The 7,908-nt window shown below is 37.0% G+C and overlaps 1 protein-coding gene across 8 annotated transcripts in view; it reads right to left on the bottom strand.

Annotated features, from left to right (window-relative positions):
* Positions 1-4,196: 4,196 nt before the first annotated feature.
* RIMKLB (ribosomal modification protein rimK like family member B) overlaps positions 4,197-7,908 on the bottom strand; it is a 70,036-nt gene continuing 66,324 nt past the window's right edge. For all 8 annotated transcript variants that reach the window (XM_045061338.1, XM_045061337.1, XM_045061336.1 and 5 more), the window contains one exon: positions 4,197-4,380. The gene's annotated coding sequence lies outside the window, so the exon portion shown is untranslated. The remainder of the gene's footprint in view (positions 4,381-7,908) is intronic.

Raw genomic sequence — 7,908 nt, 5'->3', positions numbered from 1 at the left:
CTATTAGAATGGCCAATATCAAAGAGACAGAAACGCTGGCAAGGATGTGGAGAAAAGGAAAACCTGGTGCCCTGCTGGTGGGAAAGTAAATTGGTACAGCCACTATGAAAAACATTATGGAGGGCCCTCAAAAAATTAAAAATAGAACTGCCATGTGATCCAGCATGTGCAACCCCATGTTCACTGCAGCTTTACAATAGCCATGGTATGGAAACAAAGTGTCCATCAGTGAATGAATGGGTAAAAATAATGTGGTATATAGATGCAATGGAATGTTATTCATCCATAAAAAAAGAAACCTTGCCATCTGTCTCAACACGGATGGATGTTGGGAGCATTATGCTAAGCGAAGTAAAGTCTGAGAGAAAAAGATATATACTGTAATGATCTCACTTATATATGTAATCTAAAAAACAAAAAAATTCAGGAGAAAATATGAGATTTGATGTTGGTCAGAGGGAGGTTTGCAGTGGGGGAGGGGGAGGATGGGTGAAGATAGTCAAAAGGTACAAACCTCCAGTTACAAGATAAAGGAGTTTGGGGGATGTAATGCACAGCATGTTGACAGTTAACAATGCTGTAAATTTCTGAGAGTAGATCTTTAAAAACCTCATCATAGGGGCGCCTGGGTGGCTCAGTCCAACTTCAGCTCAGGTCATGAACTCATGGTTTGTGGGTTTAAGCCCCTTGTTGGGCTGTGCAGACAGCTCAGAGCCTGGAGCCTGCTTCAGTTTGTGTTTCCTTCTCTCTCTGCCCCTCCCCCACTCACGCTTTGTCTCTCAAAAACGAGTAAACATTAAAAAATTAAAAAAGAAAACCTCATCATAAAAAAAAATAACTGTGGTGACAGATGTTAATCAAACTTACTGTAATAATTCTACAGTATATGTACATAACAAATCATTGTTATACACCTTAAACTAATACAATGTTACTGGCCAATTATATCTCAGTAAAGCTGGAAAAAAACTTGTTACAAGCAGCCTCCAGCGGCAACTCCTTCTGATCCGCCCCAGCATTCATATGGAGGCCATGGTTTCTCCTCAGGCTGCTCCCGGCTCAATGCAGAACTACCCTAATGGCTAATCTGCTCTAACATTCCTCCATCAGGCTGGCAGAGATTTTCTCAGAGAAAATCTGTTGCTTTTATTGTCTTTTTTTAGAAGAATGTGTGGGTTTTTTTTTTTTAAGTTTATTCATTTTGAGAGAGAATCCCAAGCAGTCTCCACGCTGTCAGCGCAGAGCCCGATGTGGGGCTCAAACCCACAAACCGTGAGATCACAACCTAAGCCAAAATCAAGAGTTGGACACTTAACCCACTGAGCCATGTAGGCACCCCCTGATGCTCTTTCTACTCCACTTCCTTCTGTCACACGCGTCAGGCTCACATCACAGTCTGAAGGCTTTTCCTGTCTACTGTTCCCTCTCTCTTGCACACTTCACTAGCATCTTCTTCAAAACACCCTAGCACATCTAACTCCATCTTGGTGTCTGCCTGCTGGAGGATGCAAAGTGACACTAGCATGGATGCTTTAACTTTTAAAATTACGATAATCAGGAAGTTAAAAAAAAGTGGGGAAGATCATCCCAAACCATCTGCATCTCTTGACTCTACAAAACTTTCAGGAACACAGATCTCAACGGCCTAATCCGTGTTGTCTCTCAAATTTATACTACACAAATTTTAGATGTCATGAAGTATCAATAGCTGAATACTCTTGTGGCCCCTTGTAAAACCTGCTTCATGAAGCCCTGACTTTTAAAGGTTGGGTTTTTTTTTTGTTTTTGTTTTTTTTTCCTGAGTAATTAGCAGCTGAGTACAGGGGAACTAAAAACAAATTAAACTAAACAACCCATCAAGGTCATGCATTTGAACTTTATTTACTGAACCTTCAAGTATTAAGAAACTTGAAGGACTCCGTGCTAAAGCACATTTTGGTCACATAAATCCCATCTTTCTGTTCAGATATTTCTACTTAAGCTAACTTTCATGGTGATATCAACTCTTCCTTGACTACCAAAGCATCATTTTTGGTTCACTACACAGAATTTCAATACACCAGTTCTCCTACCACAGCAAATAACTCTACCGTTAACAAGCCTCCAGTTTAGAGAATTGTTATTTCGTTGATTTCTTACTGCCTAAGGTACATTCAATCCACCCATTCCTCTAGAGTAGGTGTCAGCCTGTTTTGTATCACCTATGAGCTAACATGTTTTTAAAGAGTTAAGAAAATATTTTTTAAAAAGCAACAGAGACCATATGCAGGTGGTAAAGCCTAGTATTTACTCTTTGTCCTTTCACAGAACACAGAGTTTAGGTATGTTTCTGATCCGTTTTTTGTTTTTTTAATGTTTTATTTTTGAGAGAGGAAGAGAGAGAGAAAGAGAGACAATCTGAAGCAGGCTCCAGGCTCCAAGCTGTCGGCACAGAGCCCGACGCAGGGCTCGAACCAACGAACTGGGTGGGAGATCATGACCTGAGCTGAAGTCAGAGGCTTAACCAACTGAACCACCCAGGTGCCCCCTGAGCTGTTTTCTTAGACACCAGTGCTGACAAGATTTAGGGCAGTGGTTCTCAAACATTGGTGCGAGTAAGTCACTTGAGTTTGTCAAAAAGCAGATTTTTGGTCTAGGGCTCTAGAATCTATATTCTAAATAAGTAATTCAAGTGATTATGATATAGGTGGTTGTAGGTCATTTTGAGGAAATTTAGATTTTTATCATTGAATCAGCTCCAACCATCAAGAGGACTTCTTACTGTGCTGGCTTTAATGGATTGCATTTTAGTATCACGATACTGATCTGCATTGTGAGCTATCTCAAAGATCAGAACATAATCCCTCTCCAGTGCAATAAATTTGCTTCTATCTTAAGGTTACTATGAATCTTCTAATTACCGTATTCTGCTCTTCTGCCAATTTTGTTCCACTTCCAAGTAAATGTATAGGACCTCATAGCATGCATTTGCATGATTTTAATCCCTGTTTCACCCAATTTTTGCCCTTTATTTTGGCTTTATCTCAATCTTCTCATTTTGTTTTAATATGTCTGTTAAGTCACTTCAAACCATTTCTGGGAGGACAAGTCATACCACCCTAAGTGATTCCTTACAGTGCATCATATGCCTATTCCTCACTTGTTTCATTCTCCTGAGTTAGAAGAAAAAGTATTTTTGTTATGAGCTGATAGGGAAAAACTGGAGCAAATATGAGATAAAAGGTATCTTATATAAATCAGTCACTGAAGTGTGGAGACAAGGAATAAGCAGTGCAGATTAGGAAAAATACTACATGTGTGCACAATGTTCCAACCACAAAATCTTGCGAAAGGAGCTTCAATAGGAAAACTGGAAAATGATCAACAAAGAAAACTTTATGGACTCTAATTCTGAGATGAAAAGATTCAGCAGTTCTTGAATAAGATATCCAAAACCAAAATTTATATAATTAAAGGACAATTAGTATTTATTATTCAACTATGTGCTAAGCACTATACATGTATTGTAGCAAAGCTATACTTACACATTAATCTAGTAAAGTACAATTGTTTCCGTTTTTTTACAAATACCCCCCTATGGCTTGAAGGGGCTGACTTGTCCAAAGTCCAGGTAAACAGTAAATAATGGGATTAGAATTTGTATCGACACCTGACAACAAAGAATATCCATATGTTTGGTCTGAGGTACTAGGGCTGCCTCCGTATGCACATATATGTATCAGATCTTATATAGTTCAAATATATTAGGTCAGACATGATCTCTAGTCACAAGAAGATTAAAACGTAGTGAGTGATGCTGCGATGAGTGTGTGCAGAGCCTTGTCAGAATGAAACAGAAAAAAGGCTGCATTTCTTCAGAGATTAAAAAACAAACAAACACAGAAACAATTATTTAGCATAGACAGATAAAGAGGGATGAAAGGGGCAGAGGTAAATCCACGTAATACATATTTATAAGTAAAACGATACATATTTTAATGCCTATGTACCAAGGGGAGTAATCATTTCAAAACATATCATAGAAAGATCAGTATGTCAAAAACAAAGGAGTTTCATCTTGCATACGGAAGAAAAGAATAAAAAGAATGACACATGTGGAGCTAGACTTCAAATCTAGCCATATGGACTGAAGTGAATTCATACAAGATGGAGTGGGCAGAAATGACTGCCAAAAGAACAAATCACACCCCATACTATTTCATTCCCAGTTCTGGTGTTTTTATTTTAGAAAACACATTGAATCAAACAGGTTAGAGCTACTGCTTCCTTGTCCTGTGTATTTCTATCCTCCATTTCAAAAACCATACAGTCAAATCTATCTTCGTCCATTCTGTGAATGAAGTGATAAGCAAAAAGGATCACTGGTTACTTCAAAAGAACCTAGAGGGGGAAAAACACATATAGCTCACTTAAACCACAGATTTAAACAGTTTTTATAATTAATATGAGAAAAAGAAAATATTGAAAATTAACTAATGTGACAAAATATTACAAACTGTCTAGATTACAAAAAAACAAAAACAAAAAAAACCAAAAAACAAACGCACAACTAGCTTTTTTGTGATTACCACACTTTACCTTTGTGATCTCAGTTGAAAAAGATATATACTAAGGTATAGTCTGTTATTCTGACATATAAAGATGTATCAGCAATATTATCCCTTAACAATCCTATTATATAGACAACTGGGGTTTAGTGTCGCCAGGAAAATTGTACCAAGAAGAAAACCTTGAGACAAGAATAATCCTTGCACAAGATCACACAAAATAAAACAAAATTATTATACCAAAATGCCTGAACAAAATTAAATTTAAATGTTATATTCTTACTCTATTACCCTAGGTTACTTTTTTTAATTTTTATTTTAAGTAGGCTCCACACCCAGCATAATGCTTGAACTCACGACCCTGAGATCAAGAGTCATAGGCTCTACTGACTGAGCCAGCCAAGAGCTCAGTTACATTTTCAACAAATTAGACAATGAACAATAAATTTTGATTCTAATTAAAATTCAAGTTGGCCATCTCTATAGGAACCAGAATTCAAGATGAAGACAAAAACTGTTTGAAAAGACATACAAATTCTAGCCCTATTAATTGAGGTGGTATATTCTTGTGTTCCATATAAGTATACATAATGTCATTCAGCATTAGAATAAATGATCTTTTTTAATAGAAGGTGACTTCTTTTTACACTGTTTCTTTAAAAAAAAGGAACAAAAGGATGCCACATATTTGGGGCGCCTGGGTGGTTCAGACGGTTAAGCGTCTGACTGTGGCTCAGGTCATGATCTAGTAGTTCATGAGTTCGAACATTACATCAGGCTCTGTGCTGACAGCTCAGAGCCTGGAGCCTGCTTCGGATTCTGTGTCTCCATCTCTCTCTGCCCCTCCCCCACTCACGTTCTGTCTCTTTCTCTCTCTCCCCAAAATAAATAAAACATTAAAAAAAAATTTTTTTTAAGTTGCCATATATTTATTTAGTCAATGGTATCGGTTATTCTAGCTTCATGTCACCATTCATCCATGCATACGCAATCATCCCGTTTAACCATCCACTTGCCCCATTGCTAGTCTAATAATCTGCTAGAAAATAAGGAATTTCAGAACAATATAAAGTTTTTGTTGTAGACTGATTCATTTTCCAGAATAGGAATGCAAGGCAGGCAAGAAGACAGGTAGAAGATTAATGTTATACTAGGTCTAAGGAATCCATTCTGTTCTCCCTTAACCAGAAATTGCAAAGAATCTGAAGACCTCTTTGTGTCTTATCTTAATAAGGGACATCATCACCAAACCCTGTAAACGATGTAATCGTTAATTTTACATATAAGCCATTTAAAATAGCCACCCACAGCTAACCTTCATATCCTTCATTTGAAGGGACTCCCCACAAGATAACCACAAGCACAAACAGTGATAACTTTCCATTGGTGTATCACAGCTCTCACTGCAGAACATTTCATTTCTTCAGCGACTACAACAGACTTTCAAAGATCATGATAAAATGAGCACTTTATTAGCAGGTAGGAGATTTGGGTCCTTATTCCGGTTCTATAATCTTGGGAAATTTAATAACTTCTCTGAACCTTAGTTTCCTTACTAGCATATTCAAGATTACAATATATAGCCTCCAAGCTTGCCAGCTTAGAAATTCTAAACTTCTATGGCAGGCCCTTGTATGCTGGTAGTTCAATCTGTTATTACATACATTAATAGGAAGCAGGACTCCATCTATCTATCTATTCATTCATTCTTTCATTTATTTAGGACTCCTTTTCTTTAAATAATAATTTCTCCTCTGGATACCCTGTTTTCACTGTCTATAAAATTTGAAAACAGGTATTTGTGCACTACTTTAAGAAAGTTAATTAACACTTCTAAAATCTTCACATGTATATCTTAGAAAAGATTTAGCTCAATTGCTATTAACTTTTATCTTAAAGGCTAAAATTTTATTTTCTCTCTGGTTATAAAGTACTAAAATTGCATATTTAAAAGTTGCTGAGAGTAGATCTTAAGAGTCCTCATCCCAAGAAAAAAAATTCTGTAATTATGTACAGTGATGCATGTTACCTAGACTTACTGTGATGATTTACCAATGTATATAAATATCGAGTCACTGTATTGTACCTGTAACACTAGTATAATGTTATATGCCAATTACATCAATAAATTTTTTATTTTCTCTGGTAAATGTCTACAAAGTAATGACTGCTTTGCTCATTTTCTAATTTCATTAGAAACTTTAAAAAATCAGGGACAATTTGAAGTTAAAAGTCTAGATGAAATTAAGAACCATAGGACTTTTCTTCTGTCCAAGTGCTCATAAAACAGCTTGGTTTCCAGCAACAATAAAGACATTATAGTTAAAATAAACATGTAGCTGAGTAAAGAGACCTGCATCTCATTATAAATTTCAATTCTTAACTCTTGGGACTTAAAACCTCAATTTCTTCTATTCAGCCTCACCAACTTCTAAAATAATCACACTGTTGATACTCTGATTAACATGTCTTAAGACAGTTATTGATGCAAAGAAAATAAAGCTGTTTACCCGAGCAGATACAGATACAGACGCAATACAGAGAATGCAAATGAAAAGGGGGAGACACACATACAGAAAAGCAGGCAGGCAGAGATGAAAAATGGCAACAATGGAAAAGTGAAATTCTGAGGGAATGAATGAAAGAAAGGGAGAGGCATACAGGGAGACAAAGGCGAGGAAGAGTTACAAAGACAGGGAGGCAGAAGCACGACTAAAGAAATGGAAGAAAGTAAGAGCAGAGACAGTAAGGCCAGAAAGAAAAGTGAACAGAATGGAACTGACGGGCAGACACAGTAACAAGGAAATGGGACTAGATAGGGGATAGCTAGTTGAAGAAAAGATCATTTTTACCCCCTAAGTTTTTCAAATTACATTTTTTTTATTTTTTAGAGACAGAGTGTGAACAGGAGAGGGGAAGGGGGGAGGGGGAGGAATCTGAAGCAGGCTCTAGGCTCTGAGCTGTCAGCACAGATCCCAACGTGGGGCTCGAACTCACGGACCGCGAGATCATGACCTGAGCTAAAGTTGGACGCCTAACCGACTGAGCCACCCCGGTGCCCCACCAAATTACATATTTTTATTGCTATCCCCCCAATGTGCCACTAAAAAGAGGACAGGCTTTTTTTTCTATAAAATGGCTAACAATGTGTATTTCACTTATCTTACAGATTTTCTAAAAATCTGACTCACTGTGAGATGCGTAATTTTTACCATCTTTAAGGTTCACATAGTGGATGTGTTGATAATTTGATGAGAGAGAATTTTACAATGTATATACCTATCAAATTATCACATTGTATGCTTTAAAAACACAATTTTGTCAATTATACCTCAATAAAGCTGGGGAAAAGGTCATATAT

The sequence above is a fragment of the Felis catus genome, chromosome B4 (genome assembly GCF_018350175.1).
Source record: "Felis catus isolate Fca126 chromosome B4, F.catus_Fca126_mat1.0, whole genome shotgun sequence".
NCBI lineage: Eukaryota > Metazoa > Chordata > Mammalia > Carnivora > Felidae > Felis > Felis catus.
Note: the sequence above shows the minus strand (reverse complement) of the source record. Positions and strands in the feature narration are given on the sequence as shown.